General features: G+C 47.2%; 1 long non-coding RNA gene across 8 annotated transcripts in view; it reads right to left on the reverse strand.

Annotated features, from left to right (window-relative positions):
* Positions 1-26,379, reverse strand: part of LOC105472629 (uncharacterized) — a 96,835-nt gene that overhangs the window by 26,755 nt on the left and 43,701 nt on the right. For 4 of the 8 annotated variants that reach the window (XR_011622833.1, XR_011622836.1, XR_011622832.1 and 1 more), the window contains one exon: positions 298-449. This is a non-coding gene — a long non-coding RNA (uncharacterized lncRNA). Of the gene's footprint in view, positions 1-297; positions 26,227-26,379 lie in introns of those variants that run through there. The other 4 variants (XR_011622837.1, XR_011622838.1, XR_011622835.1 and 1 more) reach the window with 4 other exon arrangements.

Genomic DNA, 26,379 nt, shown 5'->3' on the forward strand with positions numbered 1-26,379 from the left:
AATATAGTGACGCTGGGAACTAAGTTTCAACATGAGTTTTGGAGGGGACATTCAAACCACAGAAGTGTGTTCTAATGAAACCACGTTTATGGATACTAAAATTTAAACATATCATTTTCATGTGCCACAAAATTTGTTCTTCTTTTGATGTTTTCCCACACTATTAAAATATAATACTAGGACTAGCTTGTGAGCCATATGAAAAGAGGCAGCAGGCTAGATTTGGGCCATGGGCTACAGTTCACTGGCATCTGGTCTAGGGCCACTCTCTCAGTAACAAAAACTTCATGCATTCACCTCTAATAATACGCATGTGTATGTGACAATACTCAAACAGTGAGCAAGGTGAGACTGAAAAACGTATCAGTTGACACTCCAGAATTTTCTTGCTGAAATCCTTCAGTGCATCATCTTATAAAGTCCTGGGAATCCACGCTGAGGCACCTGACCTAGAAAAGGAGATGAGAAACTCCTGTAGATTTGAGTTTTCTGTTAGCCCACTGTCTCCAGAGATGATAATAATAATAATAATAACTATGGTGCATTCAACATCTCAATCTGAGATGTTCTGGTAAAATGAAGGCATGTCCGCATGTATTCACAAATACATGTATTCACAAATACACCTAGAGGTGAGAAATAGAAAAGATCTCAGTAGTTCAAATCTGAGTAGCGCTGTGCTTGTATCACTCAGCTCAAAATCTGCAGAAGCACTTGGACCAGTTAAAACTGTGCAATGGGGTCAAAAGTTCAAGTATTTTATCTCGATCGAGACAGAGGATGTGGGATGCCCTCCATCCTCCCTTCCCTTTTTTCCTGGAGGTTTGAAACCATACCAATTTATTTTTTTCCAAAGTCTGACAGTAACTCAGTGGGTCCTCCTAGCCTTGGAATGAGCCATTCCTAGATGCCATGGAAATTGTCTATGGGGGATGCCTCCTTGGCTATCTTCTGCAGCCTACATCTGGACCAGTCAACAATCTGAACCCTCAGCTTCCTGGATGTAAATCTTTCCCCAGACTAGCTGAGAACTAGGGGTTGACACAAGAATGCACTAAACAATTCTTCCCCCACTAACCTGTACCTCCACAGTGAAGAGTGCTAGGAGCCAGGCGCAGTGGCTCACACCTGTAATCCCAGCACTTTGGGAGGCAGAGACAGGTGGCTCACTTGAGCCCAGGAGTATCAGCACTGCAAACAGTCTATCCCTTTACCTTTTACATAACTGTACTCACCGATCAGGAAAACAGACCTTGGTCAGACAGAAGCGATGGTCATAATCTCTCTGCAGATGGACTTTTAACCATATTTCTTCAAATTGCAACAAACATACATACAATTCATCAGCCATACAGACTCTATGCCACCTCCTTCTCCCATTTTAGGGTGTTGAGAGCCCAGATTAATCACGGCTGGGTGGGGCAACTCACACCTGCAATCCCAGCACTTTGGGAGGCCCAGGTGGGTGGATCGTTTGAGTTTAGGAATTTGAGACCAGCCTGGGCAACACGGCAAGACCCTGTCTCTACAAAAAATACAAAAATTAGCCACGCATGGCGGTGTACTCCTGTGGTTCCAGCTACTCAGGAGGCTGAGACAGGAGGATTGCTTGAGCCCAGGAGGTCGAGGCTGCAGTGAGCTGTGATCACACCACTGCACTCCAGCCTGGGTTACAGAGTGAAACCCCACCTCAAAGGAAAAAAAAGGTCATATGTGAAAACTTCTGGGGAGTCCAAAGACAAACACCATAGCTCACGGGCCATTAAGACAATCTGTGCAAACACTCAATGAACCAATATGAAGATAGAAATCCTGGTGAATCATATATGTATTCCAGAAGATTAAAATCAGGAAGGCAAAGGAAAATGGAGAGCTGGCACTTGGCACCCATGAAAGACCCAGTCTCCCTGCCCTGCCAGTCGGCATTTCTCCCTCCCGCCCTCAGGATCAGCCCAGCATCAGCGATTATCTTGGCCCATTGAGGGCTGGATGCTACTGGCTGATTTTTGTCTCTCCAGTCAGGAGCCAACACAGGCCTCCTGAACCTCCAGCACCCTGGCTCACACAGGACAATGACACAGATCAACTCCCAAATAAATTCCTCTCTGTTGTCCTGAAATGTGCTAATTGCCCATAATGAGCACATTATAACAACTAAGGATGACTATGCAAAACCTTTGACTGAGGTAGCAATCCTTCACCCACAAATTGCAAGGCCTTTCCTAAATCTTTTTTTTTTTTTTTTTTTTTTTTGAGACAGAGTCTCACTCTGTCGCCCAGGCTGGGGTGCAGTGGCCTGATCTCAGCTCACTGCAAGCTCCGCCTCCCAGGTTTACGCCATTCTCCTGCCTCAGCCTCCCAAGTAGCTGGGACTACAGGCGTCGCCACCTCGCCCGGCTAGTTTTTTGTATTTTTTAGTAGAGACGGGGTTTCACCGTGTTAGCCAGGATGGTCTCGATCTCCTGACCTCGTGATCCCCCCGTCTCGGCCTCCCAAAGTGCTGGGATTACAGGCTTGAGCCACCGCGCCCGGCCTCGTAAATCTTAATTAAAGAGCACACCAGCCACCTGAGCGAAGGCAGAGTTCTCCCACTTTTGAGATGGGGAAAACTGAGGCTCAGGGTGGCAGGTTTCTTATTTTATTCCATAAGGCACACGTCTACATTTTCATTGGTTTAAATTAAATGCTATACATCATCTAGAAGGAGTTTGTTAAATACATTGCTTAGCTGTTTCAAAGAATGATATGTGGTTGTAAAAATTCATGTTTCGAAGACATGGCAAAATGCTTGTTATGGAATTTTAAGGGAAATTAAGAAAGATATGTGCTGTATCTGTAGGACGGTCTCGGTCTAGTGTGAAAACACGCGTGCTGGTGTGTGTTTGTGTGTGTGTGTATCAAGACTAGACCATAATGTTAACAAGGGTTCGCAGTTTCTTGTGTGATTCAAGATGATTTTTCATGTTTTCTATACTTTTCTGTCATTTCCAGATTTCCTACAACAATCATTTAATCTTTTATAAGAAAAAAAGATATATGTTTTAAAGATTTTTAAAGGTATTTTAATTTTTCTTAAAAAAGATAGTTTAAAAGACTGTCCTATTCTGTTTTACATCAGGCTCCTTGGTCCTCCCTTATTAACTCTTTAAATGCATGCAGGATGTTCACTCGGCAGCCCTCTTCTCCTGGGCCACCTGTGCTTGGGTTTGTGGTGAATTGACAAGCATGTCATCGGGGTGGGACTCCTGCTTCAGGGGATGCCTCCCTGGAATTCACTCAGAGCGGTTGGGAATATCCACCAAAGTCTGGGGATGCAACATGGGACCAAATCCCAGGTCTCCATCCAGAAGGGCTCAGGAGCCCCCGCGGCCCCTGCTTAGAGTCCATGGTGTGACCTTTGTGGCCACGCCTTTCCAGGAAACGGACGTGTGTGCTGGGCGCCTCCTTCTCAGCCCACCCAGCTGTCTGGTGGACAGGGAGAGGAGAAAAGGCAGCCCCAACATCAAAGACATAGCAACTGCCTGGTGACATCCTCCCAAGCCAGCCGGAGGTGTCAGCTCGAGGCCGGACTCTGTTTCCTGCTGCGAGGGCAGCTGCTTCCCTCTTCCCTTCAACTCAGAGGTGAAAGGTTCGCACCATCCTGCAAACGCCACCCTCCAGCCTTTGACTCCCACACCCTAAACAAAACAGCAACCACATCGTGAGCTCAAGCTGAAACCCCCCGAAGGATGGGCAATGTGGAGGGACCTTTGCCCACCAACAACATTTTCCGACTACACACCAAAAGGAAAGAGCTGTCCTCCCTGAAACGCCTTCCGATCTGAGCCCGGATGCTCAGGCCTCTTGGCTGTTTTCGGGTGCAGGGGCAGGGACCCTGGGAGGCTCCACATTGCTCAATGCCTCTGAGCACAGGCTGACTCTCTTCACAGCAATCTGGGGAATTTGGGCTGTTCTGGGGTGGAGCTGGGGACAACGGTGTGTGTTGGGCAATAGCAGTGGCCTCAACTTGTTCTGGCTTTTGGCTCTACAGGGAAATCCAGGCAGACTGGGACTGAGGAAGGCTGGGTGGGCAGGCAGGGCTGGTGGACATGGGGAGCAAGGTGGTGGGCCACCCCATTGACAGAACCCTTCAGGAGAGAAGCGCGGTAGGAGCTGGACGTGGGTGCAAAGGGGGTGAGGTGCTCCGGGAGGGAGCCCTGAACACAAGCTGTGGGGAGGAAGGGAGGAGGAAAGGGGACAGGCCTGGGGCCCCCTGGGGAGGGCTGAGCTGGGGACAGGCACAGAGCAGAAAGGAAGCCATCTACCCTTTAAAATGCCTCCAAAAACATAACCCCAGGACTGCCTTGTACCTTCCAACTTGCCTGTCGGCATCCACTGAGTGTCTCTCATGTGGCACTCACAGAAGAGAAACGCAGTCTGCAGCACGGCGGGCTGGCCAGCCGCGGGAAACCCTTCCATTTGGAGGGAAAATGAAGATTATTGGTGTCAACTGTAAAATCAAAGAGATGGCAAGGACAAACTGTGTGCCTTCAGACACTGCTTCCCCGGGCACCTGCATGCTCACTCTCTTACCCTTGTCTCCACCCCTAATCTCCCCAGTGCCTCAGGAGGGGGCTGGGTGAGTGTTGGGTGGCAGTGAGGCCGAGTCACCCAGCTGGTGAGCAGGTGAGCCAAGACCCCACCCAGGGCCACCGTCCTGCATCCCAGTCAATCATGCACATGCGAGATAGATAAAGCCCTCAATGCTCATTTGGAGCTGCTTGAGAAGAGAATATAATTCATGGGCCAAAGATACAGAAATGTCTTTCCCAGTGGGAGGCAAGCTGGTGGCACCTGCTCTCCAGGGCCTAACGCCTCATTTCCGCCTCTCCGATACCTGATGCTATCAGAGGATTTACTCCCTCTAAAGGCCAACCTGCGACCTTCACTTAGCTCAAAATGTAGTTCAGGGAGAGAAACTAACAAAAGGGAATGGGAGTGGGGGGAAGAAAAATCATCTTTTTCTGCCACCAAAGGACAGCTGCAAACATAGAGAACGTGAAGCAGCCGGGAAGCCGTCATGGCTGGTGTGAACTCAGTCCCAGGGGAATCGGCCGTACTGAAACGCTGCCCAGAGAAAGGCAAGCCCAGCAAAAAGGCAGGCCCCTCCCAAGGTCAAGGCTTCCTCGATTCAGAGGGGGCCTTCCATCACAAACCGCACACCCGCCCACAGTGTCAGGCTGCAGCGTCAGGAACAAAACCAGCAGCCCAGAGTGAATGAGGCGCAGGCAGTGCCCCGGTCCATGGGAGGGTTAATTAAGGCCACCCTGAGCTGCATACCTGAGTCTCAACACTTGGGCTGAACTCCAGACCTGAGTGCCAAGGACATGGGGCCAAAACCTGAGAAGGAATGTGAGGCTGCCCACGCGGTCACCTTGGCTGGCAGCCACAGCTGACCTGGAGGGGTGAAGGCCTGGATGCCATTCCTCCATAGGAGACTGCATTAGCCCAGGCTGGAGGATCGCCAAGGCCATGGCCCGCAGAAGCCCATGTGAGCCTGAGGCCCAGCCCGGCCCATCTTCTCAAGCCTGGCTTGACCCCTGCCTGGGACAGCCTGCTTCGTCCTGGAATCGGTGTGATGTGATCAGGAGAGGCGAAATTACGTTGTGTACCTGACAGAATATCAGACTCAGAGTGCCTGGGGCTGCCACAACAAAGTACCACGAACCAGGAGGCTTAAAAGAATGGTAACATATTGTCTCACCTTTCTGGAGACAAGAAGTCCAAAATCAAGACTGCTGTCCCTCTGAAACTCCAGATAGAGCCCCCCTTGCCTCCTCTAGCTTCCGATGGTGATGATCAACCCTTGGCACTCCTCGGCTGGCAGCTGCATCGCTCCAACCTCTGCCTCCATTGTCACACTCCATGCGTGTCTATGTCTCCAAATCACATCTTCCTCTACCTATAAGGACCAGCCATATTACACTGGGATCCCACCCTAATAACCTCCTCTTTACTTGACCACATCTGCAAAGACCCTATCTCAGCATCACTCCAATCTCTGCCTTCGTCGTCACAATCCATGCGTGTCTGTCTCCACGTCACATTTTCCTCTACTTATAAGGACAAGCCATATTAGATTGGGATGCCCCCTAATGACCACCTCAACTTGGTGACATCTGCAAAGACCCTATCTCCAAATAAGGGCCCATTTCCAAACACCAGGGGCTGGAACTTAAACACATCTTTCTGAGGGACACAATTTGACCCACAACAGAATCCTAACGCTTGGGCTCAAAAGAAAGAAAAATTTTACAGCTCAAAAATGTTTATAAAATAAGCATTATTGTTTAAAAATATAGAGAAATAGCCTGAAGATACATCATCTGGAGCTTTCATTTGTTGGACTATTATGCGGTCACTGAAAACTATTATTGAGAGACAATGGGATGAGGTGACAATATATTTCTAACCATCTTAAGCGATACCTATGGTGATGATGATGTGAAAACACGTCATGTGAATAATGAGGCCGGGGCGGCGAGATGAAAGAAATCGCTGTGGGGGAGATGGGAGATTATGGACAATTTTTCTCATTATATTTTTTATCTTAAACTTCTTTGTATTTAATATTTATTTTTTTCTTAATATTAATTATTTAAGTGTATATTTGCATTTAAATATTTTAAAATTAAAAAGAAAGGGGAAAAGGTGAGCTTCAGCTTATACTCAGCAACTATAGGATTTGGGAAGGCATTAACCTCTGCACTCAGTTGTTCTTTTGTTTTGTTTTGTTTTGCTTTGTTTTTTTGAGACGGAGTCTCACTCTGTCACCCAGGCTGGAGTGCAGTGGCATGCTTTCGGCTCACTGCAACTTCCTCCACCTCCCGGATGCAAAATGATTCTCCTGCCTCAGCTTTCCGAGTAGCTGGGGTTACAGGCATGCACCACTATGCCTGGTTAATTTTTTTGTATTTTTAATAGAGACAGGGTTTCACCATGTTGGCCAGGCAGGTTGGTGGGGTGGTCCGCCCACCTCGGCCTCCCAAAGCGCTGGGATTACAGGTGTGAGCCACCACACTCAGCCTGCACTTAGTTTTCTAAGTGCACATTGGGCAAAACATATGTCCCTTCTACCTCTGAGGGCATCTGGGGTACTGACACAGCTGAAATGAAAGTGTTAGGCCATTTTTGCATTGCCATAAAGAAATACCTGGGGCTGGATAATTTTTTTTAAAAGAGGTTTATTTAGCTCACAGTTCTGCAGGCTGTACAGGAAGCGTGGTGCCAGCATCTGCTCAGCTTCTGGGGAGGCCGCAGGGAGCTTTCACTCATGGTGGAAAGCAAGGGGGTAGGATATGCACATCACACTCAAGAGCCAGAGCATGAAAGAAAACAGGAGGTCCCAGACTCTTTTAAACAATCAGATCTCATGTGAACTGAGTGAGAACTCACTCATCACCAAGGGGATGGTGCTAAGTCATTCATGAGGATCCACCCCCATGACCCAACACCTCCCATCAGGCCCCACCTCCAACATTGGGGATCGAATTTCAGCATGAGAGTTGGAAGGGACGAACATACAAACAGTAGCAATGGCCTAAGGATACAACCCCCCCACCCCCCAGAGAACTCTATGGCATTCTAATGAAACCTTTTGCCCTTCATGTTATTACAGGGCAAGGCTGCATTTCCATCATTGTCCTTTTAAATGCTTAAGCAAGCCCAGTGACCAATCAGTACTACTGACAACAGGAAGAGGAAGAGAAGGAAGAATTCACGTTATGAAGAGCACAAAGTCAAAGTGAGTCCAACCACTGGACATGGGTGTCATTGGCAGAAACTTCCAGAAGCTTGGTTCAACATTACCTACCTCAGGCTCAACCTTAAGGCTTTGAGCTGCTACAAGAACTCCAATAATTGTTTCCTGGCACAATTTCACTCATTTGCCAAGTTCTATAGCATGGGAACCTGCAGAGCCTCCCCATCTCGTCACCACTATGTGACCCATTCATTCCACACTGGCCTGTGGGGCGTCCATCCAGGGAGACGTGTAGCTGTGGCCAGGATGGAGCAGAGGACAGCTCGGAGTCCCTGCCCTCATGGGCTCCTGGGATTGTGAAGGGGACACTCCACAAACAGAAAAGTGCTGGGAGTGTCGGGAGGCGATGATCGCCCAGAGGAAAAGACAAGGTGAGAGGGGAACCCAGCCCAGGGTCAAGCTCTCGGGGATGGGACGTTTGCACAAAGATGCTGTGAATTGAGGGGGAGCAAGCATTCCTATACTCAGGGGACAGAATGTGTCATCCAAAAGGGACCAGCAGGTGCTTCCAGGAACATCAAGAAGCAGGTGCATCTGGGGCAGAGCAAGTGAGCAAGAGAGAGGAGGAAAGAGGCCAGAGGGAGGCCAGGGCCAGAACACTCAGGGCCTGGAAGCAAAGGTCCAGACTCTAGATTTTATTCTTCGTGAGAAGGGGGCCACTGCAGAGTTTTGAGAAGGCAATGTCACTTTTTTTTTTTTTTTAATAGAGTCTTGCTTTGTCACCCAGGCTGGAGTGCAGTGGCATGATCTCAGCTCCCTGCAACCTCCGACTCCTGGGTTCAAGTGATTCCCCTGCCTCAGCCTCCCAAGTAGCTAGGACCACAGCTTCACGCCACCATGCCTGGCTAATTTTTGTATTTTTAGTAGAGACAGGGTTTCACCATGTTGGCCAGGCCAGTCTCAAACTCCTGACTTCAGTTGACCCTCCAGCCTCGGCTTCCCAAAGTGCTGGGATTACATGTATGAGCCACCGCAACCAACCAGCAGTGTCACCTTTAAAGGGATCTCTCTGGGTGCTGTGTAGAGAACAGCTGGAGGATGGTACCCAGAGTGAGGCAGGGACAAGGGCAATAGCTGTGGGGTTGCTGAGAGGGGGCAGACTCTGGACAATTGTTGAGGGATTTGCACAGAGCATGCCAGGATTCAACAATCCCAGTATGTCCACCTTTGGAGGCAGGACCCCAGGGGAGCCACAGCAGGGCCAGAGCAGAGGAGAGGGAAGACACACTGGGATCCATCAGCACCTCTGCCTCCATCCATTGATTCTCTGAGACTCACACTAGTTCCTCTTGAGGGGTTGTCATGTAAAATACAGGATGTCCCACTAAATTTGAATTGCAGATCAACAGTGGATAATTTTTTAGGCATAAGTATGTCCTATGCAATATGTGGGATATGCTTACACTAAAAATTTGCTATGATTGATCTGCAATTCAACTTTAAATAGACGTTCTGTTATTTTGTTTGTTAAATGAGCCAAGTTCTATCAGAACTCCCCAAAAAAGGAGACTCTGGAAAATATATTCCCAGCTTGACCAAGACAGAGCTCCTGTCCCCAGGAACTGACAGAAACAACCACTACCAAGACTGAGTGCTTACCATGCACCCAGCACTGTGCCCACATGTTCAGCACTTCATCTAATTCCACGGCCCAGAGGATTACACTTTATTACTACTGGTTTGCAGATGAGAAAACTGAGGTTCACAAAGATACGCCAACTTATCAAAATTATACAGGTGGGCATAATAATAGCTAACACTTACACGGCACATATAAGCTCAGGCATGGATCTAAATGGATCTCACTTAATCCTTTTTCACAGCTCTATGAGAGAGGAACTGTTATTGAATCCATTTTACAGACAAGGAAACTAAATCGCATGGGTGTTAAGTGGCCCGGTCAGGATTTGAACCCAGGCAGTGTGGCTGCAGAATCTGTGCTCTTACCTAGCATCTTAAACTACCACTGAACCACTTCTGAGCCCACCTCCCCCTTCTTAATGAAACAAGGTTAATGCACAAGAAACACTCACAGAGTCCTAGTGGCAGGAATGTGGAGAGCTCATTGGAGTGCTATGGAATGGGGCAAACTGACAACAGAGGAGATGGAAATCATTGAGGATTGGGGGAGGGTTCATGGAGGAGGAGGCAGACAAGTAGGATATCTGAACAGTTGGAAGATGTGACAAAACGGAGGCTGACTAAACACCCATGTTAGGAACTATAAATACATAAAGTAAATATCACTGATTACTGAGTTCTTCATATAAGCCAGGCGCTGTACTACGCTTAGAATTTATCTTCCTCTAGACTGGGTAATACAGTGAGACTCCAACTCTACGAAATTACCCAGGCATGGTGCTCAAGCCTGCAGTCCCAGCTACTCAGGAGGCTGAAGTGAGAGGATCCCTTGAGCCCAAGAGGTTGAGGCTGCAGTGAGCTGTGATTGCACCACTGCCATCCAGTTTGGGTGACAGAGAAAGGCCTTTGTCTCAAATAAGAAAAAAAAAAAAAATACTTCTCTCAGTCTTCAAAGTCAGCCCCAAGGCAATATGGCCCCCATCTTGCACACTAGAAAACTGGGGTTCAGGGAGGCCAAGCAACTTGCCTGAGGTCACCCCATTAGGAAGAGACAGATGCAGGATTGCAACCACCATGGCAACTTCAAAGCCAGTGCACCTGCCATGTCACCTTCCCTCTTGGCATGCCTGGAAGGACTTCCATCCCTAAAGTCAAAATGGAGGCACTTGCAGAATGGCTGGATTCAACAGGGTCATCATGGCTTCTGGAAGAGACAGAGCAAGGGGATTTGCTCTAAGAAATACGGCCTCCATCTCAGAACCCTACAAAGATGCCCTCCTTGGCTGTGTGAGCAGCTTTTGCTGCCAGGCCCTGTTGGCAGAGGAATGGTGAGCTGCCTGCACTGGGTCAGGGAGAGCTGCAGCCCCCTCCTTGGGCAGAGAGTTCACCCGACAGAGAAAACCTGGGCATAGAACTGCATCCAGGAAGAATGGAGGAAAGACAAAGGAAATGGCTGCCTCCTCCCCTGGGCACCCGCCCTCAGGGCCACCACCTCTGTTGCTCACAACTTCATCCATTCCTTTCCTTGGGAATCCATGGGTGTTCCAAGAGTGCTTTAGTGCAGTGCTTCAGAGCTTTGACTTTAGGGCAAGATTTGCCCATTGTGAGCAATTTGATGACTCTGTTTCGGTTTCTAAAAACCTTCTGGGAGCAAATGCGGAAATAATTACAAAAAAAGTGAACAAACCTGGAGAAAACCTGCCAGCCTGGAAGAGAGAATGGATGTGTCTATGGGCAAGGCCATCCATACGCATGACGACCAGGGTAACTGTGAATCACAGATTAGAACTGGGGCAGCTCTGGGTGTTAGAATGCAATGTGGAAGCATGAATAGGTCACCATTCAGCTGGGATTCCAGAAAAATGGAGTTTGGCAGATGCAGACTCCTTGTCTAAGACTTCTTTTAGGAGCCTTCCTTGCGTTGTGGTATCTTCTATTTGCTCCATCAGCCCTGGGCTCTCAGTGACTAGAGGGGTCTGTGTGAGTGGTTCCAGACCAGCTCAGTATGTTACTAGGTTGTATTATCAACTACAAGCCTGCAGCTTCTGTAGCAGTCTCTGCGCTTTTTCTAGATAGTGAGCTATAATTAGGGTGATCTCAGAGCTGAAAGTCAAACAGAAATGCAGATGGAACCAATCAGCCTCAGATTCCAAAGCAGCTGATACAAACATAACGTACCAATAAGAATGTTGGTGCACACAGGAAGGAAGCCATAGCCCCTTGCCATCTGCATCAGGAAGGATTTTAACTTTTTGCTAGTTAATTTCGTAATTTTTAAAATCTTGTATAAGATTGTGCACCATTTGAAATAAGAAAAAATCTTTAACAAATTTTTTTAAGGAGATAATAAAAGAAAGGAGCCTTGAGGACAGTAATTGCCAAACCATACTGCTAAGTTCATTGCCTGGATGACAGGCATTTTACCTGCAAAACACTTAAGGTTTTCCTTCTTAGTAAACTCATGCAGGCTTTACTATTAAAATACAGAAGCACTATCGCAGGAAGGACGTTGACATAAAGTGCTTTCAGGGCCCTCAAAGCTCAGACTCTAATCAATTTTCTTATGTCTACTGAAGAAGGCTTCAGCTCTTTGGTTTAAAATAACCCAGTGGATGGCCCTTACTTGCAGAAATTGTTCTATGCAGTTTTTTTCTCAGGAGTATGCAGAAAGCAATCCCTGCTGTGGCCGAGAGGAGAGCCGGCCTGGTGGGCTCCACTCAGCGGCAGCCGGTGTCACTTCTGGATCCGTTCCTGGCTGGGGCCCATTGTCCTGACCTGCTGGTCCCGCACCCCAGAGAGGAAAGTTGCTATTAATACCCTCTTCAGGTCCCCGCAGGAAGCTCGGCCTTCTCCAGATGCCACTTAGGAGTCAATCCTTGTTCCAAAGAAAGAGAGCACAGAACGCAAACTTGCTTCAGGTTGAAGAGGCTGGGGACAGGGGCATCCCAGGCTGCTCATCCACAGGTCATCATCGCTCGGCTCCTAAAGAGTACATCCTCGTGGAGGAAGGACCAACAGAAAATATGCTCTGCTGGCTCCAGACCCACACCTCGCTGGCGGCCCCTCCAGCATCTCCCATCACTCACGTGCAGGGCAATTGCCTCCAGCCCTCACCTGCATCCCTGGGATTCCTGCAGCTACATCCTCCCTGGTCTCTCAGCTCTGCTCTTTTGAGCTTCCACACAGGGCCCAGAGAGATTCTTTCACGAAGTGAATCAGGTGGGAACCACCCAAATGTCCATCACCTGATGCATGGAGAAATAAACTGCTGTCTATCCACGTGATGAACTATTCCTTGGCCATGGCAAGGGAAGAAGTGCTGGCCCACGCTCCGACATGGATGAACTGAAAACATTCTGCTGAGGGAAAGCAACTATCACAAAAGGCTTGTAGGATTCCATATATATGAAATACCAGAATAGGCGAATCCACAGACACAGAAAGTGGTTGTCAGGGGCTGGGGGGAGGGAGGATGCGGCATGACTCCTCATAGACTGAGTCTCTTTTCGGGTTGATGAAAGTGAGCCTGCTTTGGGGGTGATGAAAGTGTTCCGGAATTAGAAAGTGGTGATGGCTGCACAACATTGTGAATCTACTGAATTCAACACTCTAACATCACTAAAATGGTGAATTTTATCTTATGTGCCTTTTATACCAATTTTTATTACTTTTTTGAGACAGGGTCTGACTTTGCTGCCCAGGCTGGAGTGCAGTGGCGTGATCACAGCTCATGGCAGCACTGACCTCCTGCGCTCCAGCGATTCTCCCACGTCAGCCCCCTGAGTAGCTGGGACCACAGGCGTACGCCACCATGCCTGGCTAATTATTTTATTCTTTGTAGAGACGGGGTCTCTCTATGTTGCCCAGGTTGCTCTCAAACTCCTGTCCTTAAACGATCCTCCCACCTCAACCTCCCAAAGTGCTTGGATTGCAGGCATGAGCACCAATTTTTTTTTAAGCAAGTCAGAACATGACATCACTTAGCCTAAAACCCACCAGACCAGAGGCTCCCCTATCTCACCCTAAAGCCTCACCATGACCTATGAGGTTCTCCCAGTGTGCTCTCACGCCTGGCCACTTCCCTGGCACCTCCTACCTCCACTGTTCTGCCCCCACACTCTTCAGCCATGCTGGCTTCCTGGCTGAACCCTGAACTGCACGAATACACCGCTGATGCGGGGCCTTGGCACAAGCCATTCCCTTTGCTGGAAGCATCTTCTCTGGGTCTTCTCACGGCTCCCTCACTCCATCAGGCCTCATCTCAGAAGCCACCTTCTCTCACATGCTGGGCTAAAATGCCTCCCTCCCCTGGCCCACTGCTCTCCTGTCTGGCCTTCTTCCTTTTCTCTTGGCACCACTCATCCTGAACTCATACATTTGTTCACTAACATATGTGGTTGTTTAGAGTCTGTCTCCCACACAGCACGTCAGCTCCGCGAGAGCAGGGACCAGGTCTGGTTTTGTCCACTGCAGTATCTCAGTGCCCGGGACAGTGCCTGGCACATAGTGCTAAATAGATCCAATGACGTAGCACCATTTACGTCTAAATTATTAGAAAACCAGGCCGGGCGCGGTGGCTCATGCCTGTAATCCCAACAGTTTGGGAGGCCAAGGAGGGTGGATCACCTGAGGTCAGGAGTTCAAGACCAGCCTGGCCAACATGGCGAAACCCCGTCTCTACTAAAAATACAAAAATTAGCCAGGCAGGGTGGTGGGTGCCTGTAGTTCCAGCTACTTGGGAGGCTGAGGCAAGAGAATCGCTTGAACCCAGGAGGCAGAGGTTGCAGTGAGCCAAGACAGAGCCATTGCACTCACTCCGTCTCTAAAATAAAATAAAATAAAATAATAAATAAAATAAAATAAATTATTAGGAAACGATATTTATTTTGAGTATTGATATTATCAAGTAAGATCGTTTGTACCACCTACTACAAGAGACCCACAGACAGTGTTACGGGGTTTAAATAAAGGAAATCTTTTCTACCTGGGCGTGAGGGGGGGTCAGAGTAGAATGGAAGCCAAGGTGTGTAGCTACGTAGTCCCTGGGCTGGGGCAGGACACAGGACGGAATTCATTTGCTCAGGCAGCAATGAGGAAGCGTGATGCTTCCCTGTGCCCTTGCTGACCCTCATGATCGTCTTTAAAGCTTACCAATTATATTAGGTGACAGTGGCATTTTTGATTAATTAACACTTCTTTGATTGCTAGTGAGGTTGGCTGTTTTTCACAGGTATATATTAATCATTTCTATTCATTCTTATAGTTATCGGTAATTATGTTCATTGCCCATTTTTCCACTGGATGTTTGCGGTTCGTTAAGTTGTTCTTTTTTAAGACATTGATGCTTACGTACACATTTATATACACATGTGATACAAATATATAGCATATATAGCAAATAGAAATTTCTGGTTTATTATTTACCTTTTCATTTTAACGTCATCTTTAGATATGTAGTCAAATTCTTTTTTTATGCTGTTCTTTTTGCTTCTATATCTAGAAATGTCTTAACTCTAAAAATAGATCAGTATTTATCCTTTTTGTAACTGTTTTTATAACACAAGAGTATAGAAGATGAAAACTTTTACTTGTAAGTGATGACTTTTATACTTGTGAAATTGTTATATAGAAGAGCCATATACACCAAGAATCTTTAAAAAGTTCCCACCGTTAACCCAGCAATTCCGTTTCTGCAACCCTCTGGGAAGACCTGTTTCTCATCCGGTCACCCCTGAGGCATAACACGAGAAGTAGCAGGTGAGGCCTCAGGGTCCCCAGGGCTCATCTCCCTGGACATCCATTGTACTGAAAGCCTCTGCAGGTAGGGCTAAATTAACGACTCATTTAACGGATTAGTAATTGAAGATGTTATTTTAACATTACAACAAATTAGATCACTTTCAAGAAGAAAGCTACATTCTCCTAAAATTCTAAGAAAAAGATTGAAAACCTCAAAGCTTCTCTTTGGGGGATACCCTTTGGCAGGATATTGGAGAGTCACTATCCACACCAACAGATCTGAGATATGCACCAAGATTTATTTATTTACAATGTTCACTGCAGCATAATTGTGCAAAAAAATGGAAACAATCTCAATATCCAACAGTAGCAAATTGGCTCTATCAATTATGATATGATCTCACATGATGAACAGGGTCCATTGAAACTGTTTCCACGAAAATAATTTTAGTTACAATCACTTTTTTCAAAATCTAATGTGACCATGAGAACATATTAGAAAAAATATCGAGCAGGCAGTTGGCCAAAAGGTTACCAGTGGCAGAACAGCTGAAGGCGGTTATTTTCTCCTTGATACTTTTCTGAACTTCCATTTGCTCCACAGTGACTTTATGATTTTCTACTCAGAAGAAGAAAGTGTGGGGTTTGTGGCTGCTGTTTGGTTTGGCAGCTCGCTTTGTTTTTGAAAGAGAAGTGGAGCGGAGGGAGCAGCGCTGTTCGTGTAGAGGGCCTCGGGGAGACGCCTGGGAATGGGGCCCCTTCATGCCTTGTCTGCATGTTAGGGATAGAGACACGTGAATATTTTTACATCAATTTTAATACCTTCACCGGCCTGTAGGTTGGAAATAGCTGGTCAATGTCTGGTGCATCCCAGCATGGGAGGCGTGTCCCTCTCCAGCCCCAGGCGACATTCTCGGGGTTGACTTGGGGTCATAGTTGTCTGCTCCAACTGTTTGATCAGTTTCATGTCCAAAATGGATCACTCACAGGGCAGTGTGTGATCATGTGTGTGACGTGGCTCTTCAAAGCCGGTTCCTGGTTGGGAAATCATCACACACACAAAGGTCGAATCTGCTGTCTGCCCAGCGTTGACGGTGCCTGCCATACCTCACGTCTGCACCCTCTCCTGTCCCCGCCTCCAGGCCTTCTGCCCATAGCCAGGTGTGACAGCCAGGGCTGCCGCCTCCCGATCAGGCAGTGCACAGCCCTGGGACCCCCAGTGACACAGAGCCAAGGGAAAGTGAGCCCCCAAACCTGCCTTCCAGCCAGGCCGCTTGGAAGAAATGCCCCAGCTTTGTTCAACATTTAATTACTTAATAAATATTAGATGATACCATTCTCCACAAAAAAAGATTAAAACCCAGAGAGAGATGGGCAAGTCAGGAAAACAAGAATAAAGGGGATTATTCTTCAAGGTAACAGGATATGAAGAGAAGTGCCCCCAGGCTGGTCCACTGGAGCATTTAGGTAACAGCAGAAGAGAGGCCTCTTTATAATCTCCTGGCCTGAAATTCACCCTCGTCGCTCCCAGCTTCACATATAACCTGGAACTCCGGGGGAGATGGGGAAAGCCGGGGGGCCGCCCCTGTGGCTGGCTGACCCAGGTCTCATGACAGAAGGTGAAAGACTCCTTTATTTATAATTCTCAGTACTCCCAAGTTGTAAGCCCCGATTTTACATATGGGTACCTTTTGAGTATTTAAAGATGTGCCAAGCACACAGTGGAGAAGCAGCATAGGTGGAGGCAGGACAAAGAGCTCAGGCCTAAGTGAATCAGCACCATCTCCCACCAGCTGTGTGACCTCAGGTAGGAGACTCAACCTCTCTGTGCTTCAGACTACACAGCTCCCACACAGAACGAATTACCAACCTGCCTCACAGCTATTGTCAGGGTTAAATGAGAGCACATCCATGAAGTACTCAGAGTGGGGCGCATCCTGAGTGTCACAAAGGTTGGCAGCTGTTATTGTCTTGTTTTGATGGTTGAGTCATCGTCATCATCATCATGATTATTATTATCCCCATTTCGCAGCAGTGGAAACAGAGGCTCAGGTCAGTCTGATTCCAGGGCTCCTTCTTTCTCATCTTCACTTTGCCTCCACCAATAACACCCAGTGGGGGCCCCAGTATGAAATTGTCTAACTCCTTACCTTCTTCACTATCTTTTTCTGTCTCCTTTCCCCACTCTCTTTCCCATCTGTAAGCCAAAAACCCCAACATCTAGGAAAAGTCAATCATGAAAAAAGTCATCCACCCACCAATTTGTGCCTCCAGCCCAGACCTCTCTCCCAGATTCCCAACGTGCATGTGCAACAGCCAACTCCACACCTCAGCCTCAGCATCTCATACTCCCTTCGCCCAAGACTAAACTCCTGCTCTTCATACTCAACTTGCTGCCTGCAAAGACCTCCCCATCCCCAGTGACACCATCCTTTTGGCTGCGCCAGCCAAAAGCCCTGGAGTGCCTGTCCATTCTCTTCTAGCTCTCACTCTCTCCTTCCCCTCTTCCAATTGGTCAGGAAGTCCTGCTGGCCCTTCCTTCAAAGTAAGCCCAGGAGCCAACCACTTATTATCCTCCCACTCTGCTTGCTCCTGGATTCCTGAACCAGCTTCCCAACAGTCTCCTAAGGTCAAGTGGCGTCTGTCTTCTCCTCAGCCTCCTGCGTGGCTGCCATATCACTCAGCGCTAACTGCAGGGGCCTCACCATGGTCTCCGAGACCCTGTGTGATGCCTCGCCCACATCTTCCCTCTTCCATCCATGCCTCCTACCCCCATCATGGTGGCCTCATTGTCCCAGCTCAGGGGCTTTGTCCTAGCTGCTCCTTTGCCCTGGAACTCACCTACTGCGGGGAGCTGTTTGGCTTCCCGACACCTCCTCTAAGCTCATGTTCCACCTTCTTTTCCCCCCAGGACCTACCCTGACCACCTGCAGTGGGTTGAATCATGTCCTCCCCAGTATTCATGTCCATGGGGAGACTGTCATTGTGACTTTATTTGAAATAGGGTCTTTGCAGATGTAATTAAGTTAAAGACTTTGTGATGAGATATCCTAGTTTTAGGGTGAGCCTTAAATCCAATGATCGGTGTTCTTATAAAAAGAGGAGAATACACACAGAGATACAGAGACAAGGCCATGTGAAGATGGGGAAAGAGACTGGGGTAATGGGGCCACAAGCCAGGGAAGCCTGGAGTCACTCGAAGGTGGAGGAGGTAGGGAAGGATCTTCCCTAGAGCCTCCAGAGGGAATGCAGCCCTGCCAGCAACTTGATTTTCAATTTCCAGGTCTCCTTCTTTCCCAACCTGACAGTGCGAGAGGATAGATTTCTGTTGGTTTAAGTCACACAGTGTGTGGTGCTTTATCAGGGCAGCCCTAGGACCCAAGTCCACTGTCCTATTGAACATCGAAGCCTGTCACACCCCTTCCATCCCAATAGCCCCACGTCTTCCTGCCAGTCTCTGCCACTTCTTTGTCCTCGTGCAGGTACCGCTGCTGGCACGTGCTGTCATTTCTGCCTAACTGTGCTTATTTTTATCAGCTGTCTCCCCGCACTGGGACCGAAGGGCTTTGAGAGCAACTTCTTTGTCTTGATGAGCCTGGCAGGTCACATGGCTAATCAATATCTGTTCAATCAATGAATGTAATAATAAACAAACTCCTAAAGAATTGGAAAGGACCAGAAAACCCTTTCAGAATCTACATGAACTCTCCATCTTCCTCCTCAGCCACCCTTCATTTAACTTTATCCAACTGACATCCAGCTTTGAAAGCTAATGCTTTCTAGTTTTTGTTCTATTAAGTTTAATGACAAGCATGGCAATAGTGATCGTATCTACTATATTTCCCTGCACATTCCCCGTGTGGCTTGTAGAATCAATCAGCTCTTCTACAGCAAGATGGAAGAGTACTTGTCACTAAACCCAGGAAGCAGAGGTTGCAGTGAGCTGAGATCATGCCACTGCACTCCAGCCTGGGTGACTGAGCAAGACTCCATCTCAAAAAAAAAAAAGAAAAGAAAAAAAGAAACACTGCAGAGAGTTCTTGGTGGAAAGCATCCTCCCATCACGCCCACTCCCAGGCTCCCCATTGCGTGGGATCTAGTATGGTGAGCTATGCCCCACCCAGCACAGGCAAAGAAGAGGAACTGATCTTACCGGCCATGCAGGGTCCTTTCACAACCACACACCTCAAAGAAGGATAAAGCCATCCACGAGTAACCCCAAGCCACCATAAGAGGTGCCCTTACTTCAGAGCTAACCTAGCCTCTGGGAGCCAACAAGAGCAAAGAAAGCCACAAGACATGGATCTCAGCCCTTTGTCACTGGATGGTGTCCTCCCAGCCTGCTCACTCCTATGGGGCAGGGGGCCGGGAGCAGGGGACAGCTCCTCTAAGATCTGCACAAAGAACAATAGGAGGGCATTTGGGGACTGAGTTGTCACCTACAGATCAGAGGTTGAACAAGCTCACTGGGGCCTCCCTTGGCTCCAGTTCACTAAGGAACATGAAATGCTCTAGGGAGCATGTGGTATATACACTGGGAAGAAAAGATTCCCAGTACAGCAAGGAGAGTCAATGCCAACATCGAATGGTGATCGGAAAGGCTAACATTCATTTACTCAGCAAGTCAGGCCACCTTGAAGCCCTCTGCCCGCCCCAGGCCCGCTCTTCCTAGGCCAACCCAGGGTCTCTCCTTCTGGTGCAGGGTTCTCAAGATGGCGCCCCCTCCTGGTTCCAGGTGGGCAAGGATCAGGCCCTTCTACCTCGGTCCTTCTGTCCTGTCCACGTTCCAGGGTCTCAACCTCAGCCAGGGGCCTGGAGGGGCCTCCTGAGGACATTCATCTATGCCCTGGTTTCCTCTCTAGCTGCCCCACTTTCAGTCTGCAGGTTGACTCATTGGGAAATGATTCCTACATCATTTCCTGCATCCTCTCTGCTTTATGGAGAATCTGTGATGTCTGAACGGGAGGCCTGGCTCTGGGGCCTGTCTCTGACAACATCCCGACTCCTCTGAAAGGTGCAAATGGCATGTCCTGCTCTGCAGAACTTCTGTCTTGGCTGGGCCGTGGTAGCCAAAGCCCCTGGGCTTCACATTCTTCTAGAGAAGTGCCTGCAATGCCCAGCCTAGAAGGCTGGCTCCCAATACGAAAAGGAAGCTTTTCTCTCTTAAGAACCCAGCTTTGTAAATAAAATCCTCCGTATCATTATTATTGTTCTTTTAGGTAACTTTTTTCAAGTTGGCATTTTGAAATAATTTCAAATTTACTGTAAGAGTAGCAAAAATAATACAGAAATGACCCACATAAACTTTGCCTACTTCCACCAATTTCTTAAAATTGTTAACATCATTGTTAACACAATCGTTCCGTCTTATCCTCAGCTTCACTTTCTGAGGTTTCAGTTACCCGCCATCAACTAACTGTAGTCCAAAAATATTAAGATATTTTGAGAGAGAGAGGGAGAGATCATATTTATATAACCTTTAGTACAGTATACAGAGATCATATTTACATAACCTTCAGTACAGTATATTGTTATAATCCTTCTATTTCATTATTTATTATTGTCAATCTCTTATTGTGCCTAATTGACAAATGAAACTTTATCATAGCTATGTGCATATAGGAAAAAAAATACAATGTATAGGGTCCAGTACTCTCCGAGGTCTCAGGGATCCCCCGGGGGTCTTAGAACAGATCCCCATGGATAAAGGGGGCTACCATATTTGAGGAAAGGAAAATGCATGAAGTAACGTTTCCAACTTTTGTCTCGTTAACTAAACTGAAACTTTGACACATGTCTATGTAATAGAATGAGAAACATGTGCTTCTGAAACATTTTGAAAGTGATGCTTTTCTGTCAGTACACAACCCTTTTCTTTCCTCTTATGCTTGCGCTATCTACAAAGCCCATATACACTCCTCACCTGCATTTAAAAAGCCACTACTGTCCAATCTTCACCCTTTGTTTCTTCAGAGCCTCCCCAGAGAAGTAAGCCAACCATGCCACCCCTCAGAAGCTAAACAGCACCTCCTTCTTGTAGGAGCTCCTTTAGGGGTGCCTCGGGCTCCAACCTGATAGATTTGCACACTCAGGCACTCTCTCAAGGCATGTTCACAGCACAGGAAACCTGTCCAAAGACAACTATTACAATTCTAAAATCCCACCCTCTATCCAACAAGTTTCTAAAGACTTGGTCTCTATGTCTCCCTGCGAAAAACCAAGCTAAAGAGACGAACCGTGGCTCAATACAGGTTTGCTTTGCTGAGCCAACTAGTGAGGACCCGGGTTGGTGCCTTTCTGCATTTATCATGGTTACGTGGTCATTAAGGGTGACATTTGTTAAAACTGAAAAGTCATTAACCCCAGGGGCAGGACTGCCCCGGTTCACAGTGGGGCTATTCCCTGTCTAGAAAAGTGAAGGGACGTTAGTTAAAAGGATTTGAGTTGCTTGCCATCTGGATTTTATTTTGCTTTTCTATTACTTTTAAGCATATTTAATGTTTGAATGGGTAATGCATCTACATGGTATCAAAAAGTATAAGAAGGTGAACATATGAGCAATTCCTTCCCTTTCCTCTCTCACAGTCATGCTATTCCCACCATGGCCTATGAGTTTCCATTCTTAATAGGAGGTTTTATAGTCTTCAAAGGTTACTATACATATACAAGCAAAGGTATACTCCCACCCCCACCACAAAGACTGGTACTCTATAAAACGTGCTCCGTGTCTTCATTCTTGATTTAACACTACCTCTTGGAAATTTTTCCCCATTGGTACAAGAAAATGCATGCTTGTTTGTTTCAGCCCCATTATATTCCATTTATATAGACATCCCACAACATACTTAACTAGTCTTTTCTTAGGGGACAATTACGTGGTTGCCAACACTTCGCGATTATAAAACGATGCAAATCTATGTGTCAAATGGTATCTGTTCACTAGCAACTAGCACGGTGCCAGAGGAGGGCTTGGAAATGGTAGACAGATCACATGCGGGAGGACCCTCAAAGGCTGTGTCTCAGTTGTAAAAGCAGATCTTCTTCAGGCAGCACACATCTGTACTCCCTCTTACACTTTAGATGGAGCTAAAGACGTTCCCCTCTCCACCTGACTTCTGCCAGAAATGTTTCTGAGAATTTGCCTCCAGTCTAAGCACATGAAACCCCTTGTTCCCAATATACAAGCATGGAGGGGCACCACAGATTAAAGTAAGATCAATGTTACCAGAACAATTAAAGGGCCCGCCAGCACCTTTAAATTTCCACTAATACTCTATTATTTTTACTCCAAACCCTTTGTTACGTTAAGAGACAGCAAATTCCAAAGAATAAACTAATTTTAGCCACAGACAGCACAAGCAACATGCCTATCCGGGAGGAAGTGCTCAGGAAATGATAGCTTCCGATAATACACCACCCATATCCTACTTCCTATAGTCAGTAAAAACAGCACTAAAAAATCCCTCAAAAGACACAAAGAAACACTAAAAGGAAAGTCCAATGCCTGTAGCCCACCTCAGTTTCCCTCAGTCCCCAATTTCTAGACTAATGCTCCAAGGTCACAGCCAGACTTCAGCCCCAGGCCTCACCATAGCACTAGATGTTGCTTCTAGAATCAAGCACTGAGTGGCTTCTAGAATTGAGGCACTACGTCAAACCTTCAGAAAGGCCAACACCCATGGTTCTCAAAGTGTGGTCAGGCCAGGGACCCCTGGGAGTCCCCAGACCCTTTCAGGGCCCCCGTAAGATCAAAATGATTTTTATGATCGTACTAAGATGTCATCTACCCTTTCCACCCTTACTCTCTCAGTGTGCAGTGGAGTTTTCCAGAAGCTTTGTGATGTGTGGTAGTGCAATAGATTGAGTACAGAGGCAGATATGAGAACCCAGCCATCTTCCACTAAGCCAGCTGTTAAAGAGACTTGAAAAATGTAAAATAATACTTTTTTTTTTTTTTTTTTTTTTTTGAGATGGAGTCTCGCTCTGTCACCCAGGCTGGAGTACAGTGACCGGATCTCAGCTCACTGCAAGCTCCGTCTCCCGGGTTCACGCCATTCTCCTGCCTCAGCCTCCCGAGTAGCTGGGACTACAGGTGCCCGCTACCTCGCCCGGCTAGTTTTTTGTATTTTTTAGTAGAGACGGGGTTTCACCATGTTAGCCAGGATGGTCTCGATCTCCTGACCTTGTGATCCGCCTGTCTCGGCCTCCCAAAGTGCTGGGATTACAGGCGTGAACCACCGTGCCCGAGCTTACTGCTCTTCTTATTAGACCATTTTGTCCTTAAAATTTTAGGGTTTTTTTAATAAAAATGTTATTTATATCAACATGTAATAAGTCTATTATGTTAAATGAATTAATAAATGTTTTTAAATGCCTCAATTCCACTTTCTAATACAGTAAAAAGCACATGCTCAGCTTACCATAATACACACACACACACAGACACACAAAGCTCTTTGGTGTCTTCAATAATTTTTGAAAATGTAAAGGGGTCCCAAAAACAAAAAGTGGAGAACCACCGCCTCTACAGGAAATGAAGGCATGCTGATGACCAGCTCGTGACTGTGAAGTGCCAGGGGGTCAGTGAGCCTGCTTCCTCAGGTCACTCTTCCCTTCTTCACTTCCCTAGCTCACAGCACAGTGCCTGCACGGGGTGGGAGTTCCATGCATGGCATGGGACGGGACGGGGTAAGGAAGGCAGGAAGACCTTTCCATTGATTATTATTGAATAGCACAACTAAGTCAAATAGAGGAAAACTCTCTGAAAGTAAATGGCAGGTTATTCTGGGTGCCTTGCTCACCAGTGAGGAAAACAGACAAATGGAAAGAGGTGTGGGGATAGATGGGGAAGAGGAGAGAGCGGTGCATGTGAATGGAATGTGCACAACCAGCAGGGATTGCCCAGCACATCTGGCCCACCTGTCTTCCCGTTCACTGCTCTACAAAGAGCCTCCCCACATCACCCACCACTACCCCCAGCACTGGGCACCCAAGTGTGTGCAGCTTCCCAGGACCACCCTTCACACCACACACACATCCTCACCCATGTCCCAAACACTGAATCCCTGCCCAGCAGCACCACAGCTGCAGAATGGAGAGCCTGTGCCAACTTGGATTAAGTGTCACCATGTGCTCTCTGTCTTCTGCCCCATCTGTACCCCCAAAGCAAGGCCTGGGGGCTGCTCTATCCACTCACCCACCAATGCCGAGTACAGATGGCTTTCTTGTGTGGCCTAATGGATTTGATATCTTCTTCTTGGCTTTGCACCTCTCTCATTCCTAATGAGACTCTCCTCACACGCTTGGGTATTTGGAGAAGGTTACCTCTCTTGTAAATTACCATTTATATCCTTCACCCATTTTCCCATTAGAATTCCTGTTTTCTTTTATCAATGTTTAGGTATTTCTCAGATATTCTTGATTGGTTTTAGTTATGGACATAGCCTTCTGCAAGTTGACACCCTCTCCAAATCCATCATCTTTCCCTAACTTTGTCAGATGGACAACAACATTTTAACAACATGTTTTACAATATCTTTTGCATTTTGTTCACTGATCCTTTCCCATTCCTAGGACCAAACATATCATTCTACATTTTTTCCTACTGAATGTGTGATTTTACCTTTCACTTTTAGGTCTTTGGTCCAGCTGAAGTCAAAGTTTCTAATGAAGCATTTTTTAATTACAAGACAAACAGAGCAGTAGCCAATTATAAAATCTAGGCATTTCCTCAGCAGTCATGACAGGCAGAGGGTCATGGTTTTGAGCCGGTACCTCTGGGGACTGCTCTGCAGGTGTGGTGGCTAGCTTCACATGTCAACGTGCCTGGGCCATGGGGAGTTCAGATATTTGGTTAAACATGATTCTAGCTGTGTCTGTGCGGATGTTTTGAATGAGATGAACGTTGGATTCAGTAGACTGAGTAAAGCAAACGGCTCCGTCATGCCAGTGGGCCTCATCCCATCAGCCAAAGGCCTGCATAGAACAGAAAGGCTGACTTTGCAAGAATATGGAGGAACTCTTCTCTGCTGGCTGTCTTCGAGCTGGAGCACCAGTTGTGTCCAGCCTTCAGACTCCGGCTGGAACCACATCCTTTGTTCCCCTGGGTCTCCAGCTTGCCTGCTGCAAACCTCCATAACCACATGAGCCAACTCCTTATAATAAATATTTATACACACACACACGTGCACACACACACACAGAGAATTTGTCCTCTTTCCCTGGAGATCCCTAATACAGTGGGTATATTCAAAATTCCAGTGGCGGATGGCACTAGTGAAGATGATATTCGCACTTCTGGCTGGTGGCACCAGAGAGGATACTTTAACAGAGCTGTTCCATTCAGACCACCTGGAAGAACATTGTTGTCTTACCATGAACAGTCCCACTGAACACCACCATCTTTGAGCTCATTTGGGTCCATAGTTTCCAATAAAAACGAATGCAGGTTCATACGTGTTAGGAATGGGTGTCACCTGGGAAGTGTGTGAAACACATCTGTGTTTCAATAACCGGCGCCTGCAGTCACTGGGACCTGGGTGAGCGTTCTGCGCACTTCATCCTGTGGTCTCATTGCTGGCCTAAGTTCCCATTCAAGCCTCAATGGAGACACTCCTGGAAGTGCTGAGACACGAACAGTGAACACGGAGGCACACCTCACACCTCCAGAAGCCTCCCAAAGGTCATTGGCCTAATTTCCTTCCAGCACGGGCTTCAAAAAGACATTCTTGTGTGACTTGGAGCCCAGCCTTTGCTGGGGAAAATGGTGACACCTTGACTTCTTTAAATTCAACTGAGACAAAGTCAGACCCACTGTCAGAGACTCTCACTATTAAAGCTGTAGCCAGATGTCAGGTGGAGTTCCCCCCTCCCCTCAGGCCTAGATGAATTGGGCCTAAACTCCCAACTCCATGTGGACTGTGGCAATACCAGGCCCTTTCCATCATCTCCGATGGTTCCTGAGGTTACAGCCTCAGAGTCCCAGTGCCTGGACACGTACTCGGGTATGCACTGTCTCTGTCTCCATCTATGTTGAGCTGGCCTGGCTGGAACACACAACCCATAAATATACATATATAAAAAACTATATGTAACTATATATATCACTATATATATAACTATATATAACTAACTATATATAACTATGTATATAACTATATATATAATATATAATGGAATATTATTCAGCCCTAAAAAAGAACAAGATCTTACAATTTGCCACAACATGGATGAGCCTGATAAGCCAGACACAGAGAGAA

This window comes from Macaca nemestrina, chromosome 4, assembly GCF_043159975.1.
Source record: "Macaca nemestrina isolate mMacNem1 chromosome 4, mMacNem.hap1, whole genome shotgun sequence".
Taxonomy (NCBI): Eukaryota; Metazoa; Chordata; class Mammalia; order Primates; family Cercopithecidae; genus Macaca; species Macaca nemestrina.